Source organism: Balaenoptera musculus, chromosome 14 (assembly GCF_009873245.2).
Source record: "Balaenoptera musculus isolate JJ_BM4_2016_0621 chromosome 14, mBalMus1.pri.v3, whole genome shotgun sequence".
NCBI classification, from domain to species: domain Eukaryota; kingdom Metazoa; phylum Chordata; class Mammalia; order Artiodactyla; family Balaenopteridae; genus Balaenoptera; species Balaenoptera musculus.
In genome coordinates this window covers 73897278-73908900 of record NC_045798.1, presented here as the reverse complement: position 1 = coordinate 73908900, position 11623 = coordinate 73897278, and the positions used below count along the sequence as shown (strand labels likewise).

The 11623-nt window shown below is 45.9% G+C and overlaps 2 long non-coding RNA genes across 2 annotated transcripts; one reads left to right on the top strand and one right to left on the bottom strand.

Annotated features, from left to right (window-relative positions):
• Nucleotides 1–1231: 1231 nt before the first annotated feature.
• Nucleotides 1232–11168, bottom strand: LOC118880301. Its single transcript, XR_005016249.1, has 3 exons — nucleotides 10871–11168; nucleotides 6284–7600; nucleotides 1232–5878 (listed from the first exon to the last, which is right to left on the bottom strand). It is a non-coding gene; the product is annotated as an uncharacterized LOC118880301 (long non-coding RNA).
• LOC118880302 lies at nucleotides 7596–10357 on the top strand. Its single transcript, XR_005016250.1, has 2 exons — nucleotides 7596–8141; nucleotides 8469–10357. It is a non-coding gene; the product is annotated as an uncharacterized LOC118880302 (long non-coding RNA).
• Nucleotides 11169–11623: the final 455 nt, after the last annotated feature.

The following is an 11623-nucleotide window of genomic DNA, read 5'->3' as shown; positions in this document are numbered from 1 at the left end:
CTAACACACCACCTACATTTTGGGGTCGTGATGTGTAGCCACTTTCTTGGGGATGAATACAGGGCCCTTTCCATGTCTTACACAGCCCAGCACATCACTCACTGTAATTGCTGAGCAAAAGATCCCATCTGAGAGCCTGAGCTCATGCAGAGACATAGGAGGGAGCAGAAAAGTCTCAGGCACGGGTTGTTATGGTGCAGGGAGAGGAACCATAAATACAGTAGCCACGCATCCAAAGGGTGGACGAGAATGTCTCACTTCTTTGTATCCAGCCGCTATTGAGAGCCACGTGGGAAACCAGACAGGACGTGCTGCCCGGAAGACGGGCAGCCTTAAGAAATGAGAAGGACTTTAATTAGTTCTTGACTGGGCTAAATGTGCCAGAAAAGTGAAAAGGAAGAGACTTTCTCCAGGTGGAACAAGATTAGTTCTTGTCTGGCATATTTAATGGGTCAACAGACACTCAACAGAACAAGTTATTCCACTCCTCTCCCTCTCCCCCTCAGGCCTTTGAAAACTTACTTTATCAAAATTAAAGCTAGATTCTGCTGTCAGGGGAAGCTCTTAATGAATGAATTTGGAATACTCAGATAATGCACTTGAAATCCCTTCAAACCACTGCAGATGTGATGTGCAGGGGCACATCCTACCTCTAGGGGGCAGTATCCCAAGGAGAGAGGCGCGACGGGAGGACGCTCACTTGGGCACTTTAGCTGGAAATCATAGCACTGGCTTTTCCCTGGTTCCAGAAAGAAAGAAAAAGTCCCAGTTGAATAAGACTTAAAAGGCGTTTTACCTGGCTTTTCGGAGAAATTAAAATTCTTCACACGCACGTGCACTACAAACACACTCACACAAGCACACATGCGCCATCACACAACCCGCCTCTCCCCCAGTCACCTGCCAAACAGCACAATGTGCTTCTTTTGCTTAAAAGGTGATCTTTTTTCTGTAGCTGTTTGGCTGTATTTTTTTAATACATTTATTTTGCAAATAAAGTCAAACTTCTAAATTATCTCAGAACGATTAAAGACAATCGGCTGTATTTTTGAGAGGGGAACTCCCCACCAGATACATTCCAGGTTCGGAGTTCCATTGCTCTCCGGAGGGAATTGCTGGGGAATGCTTTGGAAACTTGATGGTAACTCAACCTCTATCGAGGTGATAACATCTACTCTTCACTTGCCAAGGTCACGACTGAATTTCTCTTTAATTGGGTGGCTGCCTGAAGCCCCAGAGCGCTGTCTCTTATTCTTATTCACGCCTTTCTCTCACACCACAGATGGCGTTTCTTCCTTCCCGCCCCCGTGTTATCCGGTATCTACTTCAAAGAATCTGCAGCTCAGCTCTGCTCTTACTCATTTGCCTGCATCCTCACTAGACTGCATATTCTATACACTATATTCTGGGGAGAATATCTTATTTTTGAATTCTCAGTGACTAGCTTAACACCTGACACATAGTAGGAACACATGGTTGAATGTCGGTTGAATGAATGTCTTCCTCATCTTGGCGTATCCTACGCATGGTGTTTAAATATTCTAAGCACGTGATAAATTTGCACCACGTAAACCTTTTTTGCGGAACGCTATGGTGGCCTGCTTTCTAAATCAGGTTATCTTATGACCAGACCCTTTGGAATGAATCTTCATTAGCCAACTACATTTTGGTGAACTTGTATGTGGCTTGAAACCCTTCCTTTTGCTTCGGAAAGCTTGGAAGGAAACTTGAATATTAAAGAAAGTAGATGTCCCCACAGGCCCTGGGGACTCCTTCTACCTCTCCACAGGCCCTGGGGGCTCCTTCTACCTCCCCATAGGCCCTGGGGGCTCCTTCTACCTCCCCACAGGCCCTGGGGGCTCCTTCTACCTCCTCACAGGCCCTGAGGGCTCCTTCTACCTCCCCACAGGCCCTGGGGGTTCCTTCTACCTCCCTACAGGCCCTGGGGGCTCCTTCTACCTCCTCACAGGCCCTGGGGGCTCCTTCTACCTCCCCACAGGCCCTGGGGGCTCCTTCTACCTCCCCACAGGCCCTGGGGGCTCCTGCCATGGCTTTGCACCCAACGGCTTCCTTGAGCCTGTCCCAAGGGAGGGGAAACAGAGGGACAGTAAGGCATCTAACTGGTGGCTCTGGGGTTGGCTTTTCATGACAGGGAAAGAGGCAGGAAGGGAGGAAACAGCCTAATGATGGGGTGCTGTGACGTGAACCCATCCTGCGTTGTGAAAGAACCAGCTCACAGCTTCCCCGGCGCCTGTGAGAAAGAACAATTCTTCACACACATACCTGAAAAGCATCCTAATCCAGCCCCTAACTCCTCCTGAGGCCCCACCACAGACCCCACGCTGCTCGTGATGCCGGCACGTGGCAAAGTAAAAGCTGCGAGATCTTCCCGTTACAGCATTGCCCCCAAATTCAACAAAGTGCCCTTAATCTACAACCTGTTGGCAACTGAATCATCAAAATAAACAAGAGCGATTATTTTCCCAACAGTAATAAAAAAGATTACTCAAAGAGTCAGTGTTTCTTCATCTGAAAAGAAATAAAGGGCATAATTAAAGTCTGTGGGCACCCTGACTATGGCTCTGTGATGCGATCTAACTACCCCGAGGCCTCAATGTCTTTGTTTAGGTGACTATCCAACTCCTGTACTGAGAGCAACTTGGGGACGGGACCTGGTCTCCTCCTTTGTGTCCCCAGAGCCCAGGACACTACCAGACACAAAGTCATCACACAACCCATATCTGTCCAGTGGATGGTGGATGACGCAGGGAATGGAGAGCATATAATCGCGGACCCATCCACCAAAGTCTAGAATACCAAATTAGGGAGTGTCCCCTTGAAACCTGAAGGAGACACTTCTCAGATGAACAAAAGGGCAGGGGACTTTATGTGGCCTCTAGTCACTCAGTCAGCAAGCACTGTTTGACTTCCTTTTGTGCCCACTCTTTGCGGGGGACACTCAACAGACCACCACCGGGATGAAGTGGTGAGGCCTGGGTCCACCTTGGGCGCAGACTGATGGGACGGCCTTGGGCACGTTCCTTAACCTTTCTGGGCTTCAGTTTCCCTCACTGGAACAAAGAGGAAACTGGTTTCCTGTTCTAACAATCTATTGTCTTCTGATTCAAGGAAGTATACAAAGAAGAAAACACAGATTTAAGAAGCGTCCAGGAAAAATGTGTAGACTAGCCAGGTACATATGAAACTGCTATGCTGTTTCACAGAACCTCCTTTGGGGCTGGAGGGAACACTGGACAGGCCCTGAGTGACAACTGTCACATTCAAGGTACACACTGTTCTAAGGTGAAAGGATTCACAGGTCCTCACTGGCATGGGTCACGAAGTAAGGCCTGTCTCGAGCAGAAGAAAACATCTTAACATGGCTGCCTAGGTTCTCTGTTGCCTCCCAGCTTGCATGTGATTTTAACACCACTTCCTAGTGAACGCTTTCATCTTGCAAACAACATTCGGAGTCAGTAAGTGTCCCCAGGAATGCTTATTGCAGACAACCAGCAGTAATAATATCAGGGGGAGTTGGAGAGATGCAAGCTGGGCTGGCGAAGGATGCCGTGATCAGAGATTGGAGCGGTGGGAGTGGTAGACACGGCTTCACAATGCGTGTTCCTTACATGCAGATCTGCAGAAAGAACGGGTCCCTAACCCTGAATGCAGCACGGACCCAGGCAGGAATCGTAATAAGCTGTTATGTGAGTCAACCTAGTAGAAAAGATACAGAATGCCCTTTTTTTCCGGCTCCCTGTTTAATTCCATCTGAGCAAAATCTCAGGGTGAGTGGGAGGGAGGAGGAGGAATGCGTGAGGCCATCCTTGAGTTATCGCTGAGCCTGGGAATGATTCAGAGCCTGAGGCTCTGGGTCAGCCGATGCTGCAGCAGTTGGCTGGGTCACTAAGTTGGCTGGTCCGTGTCTCGATAGTTTGGCCACTCCCTTCCTGATTCCAAACTACTGCTTAGATGTTCCTTCCCTTCCCTTCTCTTTCACTTCACGGTTACAGGGTTTCACAGTATTTGGCTTTCCCTGCATTAAGAGTACTCTCAGGGAAAGATTATCCTATGACTCATCCCCCTCCTATTCTACACGCTTCCCTCAGAATCCCTTGACAAAGCAGATGAGGGCCTGAGGATACTGATCCAATACTGGTATGATTAACCCAGTTTCTACACAGCCTCAGTCGTGAAGCATGAGGTTCTGTGGAATAACCAGGCCAGGGAAGGATCCAGGTAAAGGATAGAACCTTAGATTTAGGAGGCCCACGTTCAGTTGTGGTTGGCATGACCAGACCATTCTCAGTTTGCTGTCTATGGAAGGAGCCCCGGTCCGGGCATCTCTGCCCTGCATTTTCTGGGTCAAGTGAAACAGTGTGCATGGGGGTGATTTGTGTAACAGCAGAACCCTCTATCCACTCTCCTTCCATTAGCATGCACTCCAGAAAAACACAAGAAAGGAATGTCAGTGGATTAATTATTTCCAGGGGGTCTGGGTCTCCTCTTGAGCGTGGATGACGCCAGGAGGGAGGAAATGGGAGGGGAAGGAGGCGCAGGCCAGGCAGGAATGGACCTCCTCTTCTCCAGATGGAAGCTTCTCAGGACCTTTACCGTGTTTCATAGGCACGTGGACTGCACCCACGTGGTCTTTTCCAGCAAGGGACTTGGAATTATTTTGCAAAGTTTTGTTCATTTGATTCCCTAATAAATGTAACTGGAACAATCAGAATGGTCCCAGACAGAATGTGAGCCAGTGAACGCCCATTTCTGGAAATGATATCAGACATGCTTAACTTAAAAGTATCCCCAGTGCCTAGGGCAGCACCTGGCACATGGTAGTCACTCGACACACACTTATTTGATAAATGAAGGGTTGAATGAACTGGCCTCTGATGGTCCCTCCAATCGTTTCATTTTGATTAAACATGTACGAGTTCATTTAGCCAAGTCACAGGAGAGAAGTTTTAGCCCAGCATAAACAGAACCTACCTCTTACTTTAAACACCTCTCAGAGAAAGAATGTGTTTCAAACCAGACCACCCGGCTGGTCCAAGTGTCCCAGAAGCTACATTGGGTTTAAAATGTTTGGATTTGCTATGACAGCCCACACACAGTTCATGTATAATTTCCTGATGGAAATTCATCGAAACATAAGGAAGAAGGGCCTTGTATACAAATTCAGTAATCAGCCTGGTAATTGATTAAGATCAGTAGAAATCAAACATGTTCTAGAATTTCTGAAAGGTCAGTTAGGCCACGTATAAGTTTATTAGAAAGTTGTCTTTTTTATGATGACAAGTAGAAGACCCACATAACTTAATTTTTTACCTATAAGCATGGGTTTTACGAAACCTAGATTTCAACCGGTCTTAGTTTTCCACATCTACCATTTTCCTAAGTATTCATTTCAATTCAAGAAGCATGGGTTGAACAATGACCACATGCCTAGCCTTGTGCTGGGTGCTCTGGGGGACGCTGCAATCTTTTTATTGACTCAGGAAGACAAGAAAATTCATCATCAGCTAAATTATTTAACAACAGCATGTGAGAGGCAACATTCAGGTGACGTTATTGGTCATGAGCACAAAAGGACCAGAATTTCCTCAGTAATTACACAGGGCTGGGAGCACTGCTATGAGAGGAACCTTCTTGCCCCTACCAAACAGATGTCAAGGCACTTAGTGAGCGGAAGGATGGCCTAACAGTAGCTATTTAGTGTGATAATGGCGTTTGATGGTTTGGACACAAACACCATTGTCACACTCCACAGCTCTGCTAAGGAAAATCGGTAGCCGTGAAAGGGTTAATTTCACCTGCACGTTCCACCACAGCCACTGAACATCGTCCGAGAGCCTCGCCAGCTCCACAGAGAGACCTGAGCAAAGAAAAAGAGGGGTAACGGGTCGGGAGCATCTTGAGCAATGGAAAGAAACAAAGATGTCGGACTTATTGTGTTCTGGAACAGCCAGGCTAATAGAGGGACCCACTGCCCTGGGGTCTGCTACCACCCACAACGTCCCCCCAACAACAGGAAGGAAGACTTCCTCTGGAAATGAAGGAGAAATCTGTTTGTGTCCATTTTCTAAAAGGGCTAAGCGAGAAAGAATCCCCAGAGGGAATCAATACTTAGGAAACAAATACTTAGTGGAAGACCACATTACAAACTGTACTGGATTCATTGATCCTTGCTGACTCTCTCCTCACCACCTATCCCAGCCCATCATCAGTAACTGTGGTCAATTCTGCAGTCTAAGAACAATTATTTTGCGTGGGAACCTACCATTTAGATGAGCTGTAATCCACTCTCAGTAACAGCTGTTGGATACAGAGGCATCCAACAGGGCTCAGATGTCACATCTTACTCACCGCAGTGGTTTCCCACTACAGTAGCGGGTGGTAGATGAGAGGAGGGAAGGACAGGAGGAAAATAGAGAGAGGGGAACTATTCCATTTTTTTGTTACCAATACTCCTTTTCTAGCAAAAGGGAGCCTCCTGTGAATAAATCCCTTCTGGTTTACTTGATTTCCTGTTTAAAAAAAAAAAAAAAAAAGAGTTTCTGACTGATGTATGAGCTCCTGCCCACAGTGGGGCAGGAGAGGAAATAAAGCATTTTATCTAAGCTTTTCTTTTCCCCAAAATGCTGGAAATGGAGAGGGGTGGAGGCCAGTTTACTCTTTCCCCAAGATAACTGAGTTGTTAACCAGAGCATTGCTTCAGCCATAAAATGGGACCATTCTTAACTTGAAAATGAATCCTTCTGCCTTTTTTTCAGTAAAAATGTCCCTTATTCACATGCAGACCGTGAAACAACCCTCTTCCACCTGGACCGTGCGGTTGAGAGCACACCACGGAAGCCACTGAGCTTCCGTGGGATCGGAGTGTTGACCCCCGCCTCTTTTTTTCTTTCCAATTTTATCGAGATGTCTAGCATATTCATTTTAGGTGTACAACATCAGCCTTTTTTTTTTCTTTCCTTTTACACTGTGTTGATTGCTCGTCTTCCTACGAAGTGACTGACCTCCTTTGGTTCCTGTCTGTGACCCTGGCTCGCCTTTTCAGGGTGCAAGGTGGCAGGAAAGTGCCACCTGGCTCACTCTTAGACCTGCTGTCTTCAGGGGGAATTTTCCCCTGGGCATTTGCCAAGACTCACACCGAATACCAACTCCAGAGTTCCAGCTGGCCCCCTTTGCTACCGCAAGCCCCTGGCACGCTGGGTGCAGCCGCAGGGGACACACTCGTGTGATTAACCATCCCTGGTTCTTCCCTTCCCTACAGCGCCTCCTAACAACTTAGCCGGGCTCATCTGCTTTGTCTTTGCCCGAGGGACTAGAACAGAAAGCCCCCCTTCTTGGTCACTCCAGGGATGTTCTGACCATGGCGAGAGGCTCCAGAAATCTCTTAGCTCAGTTGGAAAAAATCATCGGGAGGTGATCAATTCACTAGTGACAAAGGTCCTGGTAGGACACGCTTGGAGAGCTCTCTATCGGTCAAGCTCCTGAGGTCATTTCACTTCAGAACCTCATAGCAGTGTCTGAGCCCTCCTGCACTTCTCCGCGTGGGCCTTGTATGCCTTGAAAGCCTGAAGCTTTCGTTAACCTGCAAAAGACAGAAAAGGGAAGGAAGAGTAAACGGGGGAAAGAAGAAAAGAGAAAAGAGAGGAGGTAGTTAATGGTAAATCTTACCAAAATCCTCCTCCAAATAAACCTCTATTTCTTTGGTCCAGGAAATTCATGGCAAGGAAAAAGTCCTTGAATTTGTAGGAAAGATTTCTTTTCTACCCATCTGTAGAAAGGTTTACCTATAAGGTTGTCCAGAGAGGCATTGTTTATAACAGTAAAAATTGCAAACCACTTAAATGTCCAATTATAGGAGAAGTGTGATATATTTATAGTCAACCCTGGTCATTGAAGGTGATGTTGTAGAAAAATGGTTATTGACTTGGAAAGAGATTCAAGGGACGTCATTGAATGAAGAAGTAGTTTACAAAACTATATCCACAGTATGAGCCCCTTTCTGTGAAGAAAGGCATACATGCCCAGGGCAGAAACAGCAACTGTTAACCATGGAATTATGGTTTTGTTTTTTGTTTTCTCCTTTTGCTTCTCTGCATTTATTCATTCTATAATTAATGTAATAGGTTTTTTGTTTTTTTTTTTGGCTGCATTGGGTCTTTGTTGCTGCGTGGGCTTTCTCTAGTTGTGGCAAGTGGGGGCTACTCTTCATTGCGATGCGCGGGCCTCTCACTGCAGTGGCCTCTCTTGTTGTGCAGTACGGGCTCTAGACGCGTGCGCTTCAGTAGTTGTGGCTCATGGGCTCTAGAGCGCAGGCTCAGTAGTTGTGGCACACGGGCTTAGTTGCTCCGCAGCATGTGGGATCTTCCCGGACCAGGGATCGAACCCGTGTCCCCTGTATTGGCAGGCGGATTCTTAACCACTGTGCCACCAAAGAAGCCCCAATGTAATAGTTTTGTAATGAGAAAAATAATTAGAATGTAAACATTTTTAAGGAGTTTTTTTTGGTGTGGATTTCCTAATAAAAATTCCTTCTTGCAAAACATTCTTCTGAAACTGGGAGGTTAGAATTTACCCTATTCCTACTCTGCTTGTCAACAAGCTTGAAAAGTTAGCGCTGGGCTGAGAGATGGGCCACAGGCTAATTTCCTAGCAAATTATTAGCAAAATGCTTTACTAGGCAGTACAATTATTTTACGGTATTATGGCATCAATCAAACACATTTATTGAGTGCCTATTGTGTTCTTGGAATAGTGAACAATTTAAAAATATAATAGCCATCATCTTTTATTACTTCTTTGATGGTTTCTGCAGGAGCGGTTGAATTCTGTCAACCTGCAAAGCAGTTTAAACGGGCAAGTAGAATGTTTTCATTTTTTTCAAATGCCATCCAATAATATGTCACTAATTAAAAAAAAATTGGAAGTGGTTAATGCCAGGATCTACTTGGATACAGTTTTAAAAATTTAAATAGTCACTTCTCATTCTGCAGGTTTAAAACAATCTTTCATATTTTCAGATTTAACAACTGAACTTAAATAGCTCCAGCTAATAAAAAAACCAGGAAGTTTATAAGCTGGTTGGGAAATAATTACACCTGTTATTTCCTGTGAAAAAATTAATCCTTAAAGGCAAAGAGGTTGGAAATTAATTCAGGGTGATGTGTCCAAATGCCAGCAGTTTTCCACAGCTGGAAAAGGCCTTGGAGGATCCTGTTTAATTTCTCTCCTCTGATCTCAGCTACACAAATCTCCCACCATCTCTCTTTGAGCCTTACTTCCTGAGAGAGGTTGAGTACCAGGCATTCCTAAATGGCTGTTTATTAAAATGAAACTTCTGTGCAGTGTCCCAGGCTCCCTTCCCTCACCTTCCCAACCTGGACAGAATCTCTAGACATTTCTAGCTGCTGTGGTCAATTCAGATTGCAGTTTTCCCATTGAGTTCGTGGGTATGAAAAACAGGCAAGACTGGATTTACTCTTTTTAAAGTTGGGCGTTTCTTTTCATAAATGGGGAGGGGGCAGGAAGGGGGAGTTCACTGAGAAGAAAGCCTTTACAAAGCCTAATCCTCTAGCGAATTCACCAACCTGTAAGTATTCTGTGTGTATCACACCTCCCTGTAAAATGTCTGAGATTCACAAGTACCAGGAATATCACAAAACTCCCTATGCTTTCTCAGGTCAGATATGGGCACGAGCAGCCTGTCTTTGCTTTCACATTTTATTTCCCAGGGTCTGGGAACATTCTAGGGCCAACTCCAGAGGGCTGAGAAAAGAGTGCCTTGAGGACCGTGAAGTGTCACTTTGCTGCAAAGCTAACCCTTCAGCACCTAAGAAAGATTCTTAAAAAGTAAATGATAAATGGAGATGCTTTTTCTTAATTGCAAATCCACATTTCCTGTCATTTCAAATAGATGTGTTAAGGACGTCAATTTGATTCTTTTAGACTATTATAGTCTAGAAGACAAAAGAAGTCAGTAGCATATGCCTGAGTCTTGTCATTTTGAAAGCACATGGAAATTTTAAAATAGAATGTTCTTTTCCATAGGGAGCAAGGAAGCATTTCTTTTCTCACTGAAATCCATCTAGAGGGGAAATCGGGAAAGTTTGTGCATGTGTCCATTATGCCCGTTATCACCAACCAGAGGTGAGAGGGGATCATTGGGCAAATTCTCAGCCAAGTTGAGGTCTCCATAGATTCTTTTCAGAGAGAACTGCTGAGACCTGGGGATTCCTAGGAACCAGTTTCATTTCTATGCAGGTGTCCAGCTATTTCCAGTGCTGTCCAGGGAACAATACCAGTTGGACAGAGGAAGAGCTCCAATGTTGGAGTTTTAGAAGTTGAAGAACAAAATGTAGGGAGCCCTGCGGTTGTGCTTGCCCTGAAACAGGGGGAAGGGAAGGACTTCTGGTCGAATAAACCTCCTAATTCCAGGTATCCTACAGGTGGAATCTTGTTTGAAGGCCTTGGTGTTATTGTTAAATCAGACCATCATAAAACAGGAAATGGCTTCATATACAGTCACTCCAAGGCCAGAAATAAAAGTCCATGGCACCTCCAGGCCCTAGACCCCTCCCCCTCCTTAGCCTTATCCTTTCCCTCCACTGGGGGGAGAAGCATCTTTAGGAAAGTCTCCAGTTTTCTTAGGCTCTCTGAAGAAACAGAATAATCATGGCAGACAGATTCAAATGTGGTGTGTGTAACATGTCACATTGCTTAGGTGCTGTAGGGTCTTTTTAAACACCTGGGTGGCAGCTCACCCTCACTTCTCAAAGTCAGTGGCCCCCCCAGAGGAACAGCCTACATCACACCGGGGAGTTGGAAGATACCAGAATGTGTGTGAGGAGGCACCTACCTTCCAGTCACCTCGTGTCTTCTCTGGGCCCAGGGCCCCTTCTCTGCCAGTGGGATGGTGCCTTCTGTTCTCCCCTCTTCTGGCCGTATGGGGGTGGTCATGGGCGCCAGCCCTGAGCTTCTGTGGGGTTTAGGCCTTTCCTCGCTCCCTTTATGGGATCCAGGGTTTTAAAGTAAACAGTTCTTTCTCTTTCTGATAAGTCACATTGAAGTATCGATTTGGAGGGAGGGAGGGCACGACCTTAGCCCTTAGTCATCGTCACCTTTGGTCAAGCTCGCTAAGCAGGGCTGAAAGGCCTGCGTCCCCCTCCTGCGGCAGAAATGGAGGCCTTGCCCCTGCTGAACACAGTGTCCCCCTCAGAAACCCAGGTTTAAACCTGTTTAACCCTTTCCTCACAGGAAGGCTGCAGTTTATCACACTGTCACCTCCTCAGATGTCTAGATCCAGAAAAGTCACCTGATCACAGGAACCTATTAAGTATATCCTTGCTCATCCTACTTCAAGCTCTTGACCAATATTTGGAAGCCAATCTCACGCTCCTCTTGAACCAGTCGTTTCTGACGTAGTTACAATCTACTTACTTGTTCACACCGACAATGATGTATGAAGCTCCTCCTTATCTGCTCAGTTCTGGTATCTCAATGGTGAGTGAGACAAAAGGAGTTTACATTCTGGTTAAAAAAAAAAGAAGACAGATAAAAAGAGAGAGACATACAAAGGCAATAACAACCACCACCATTGGAGGCTGCCCCT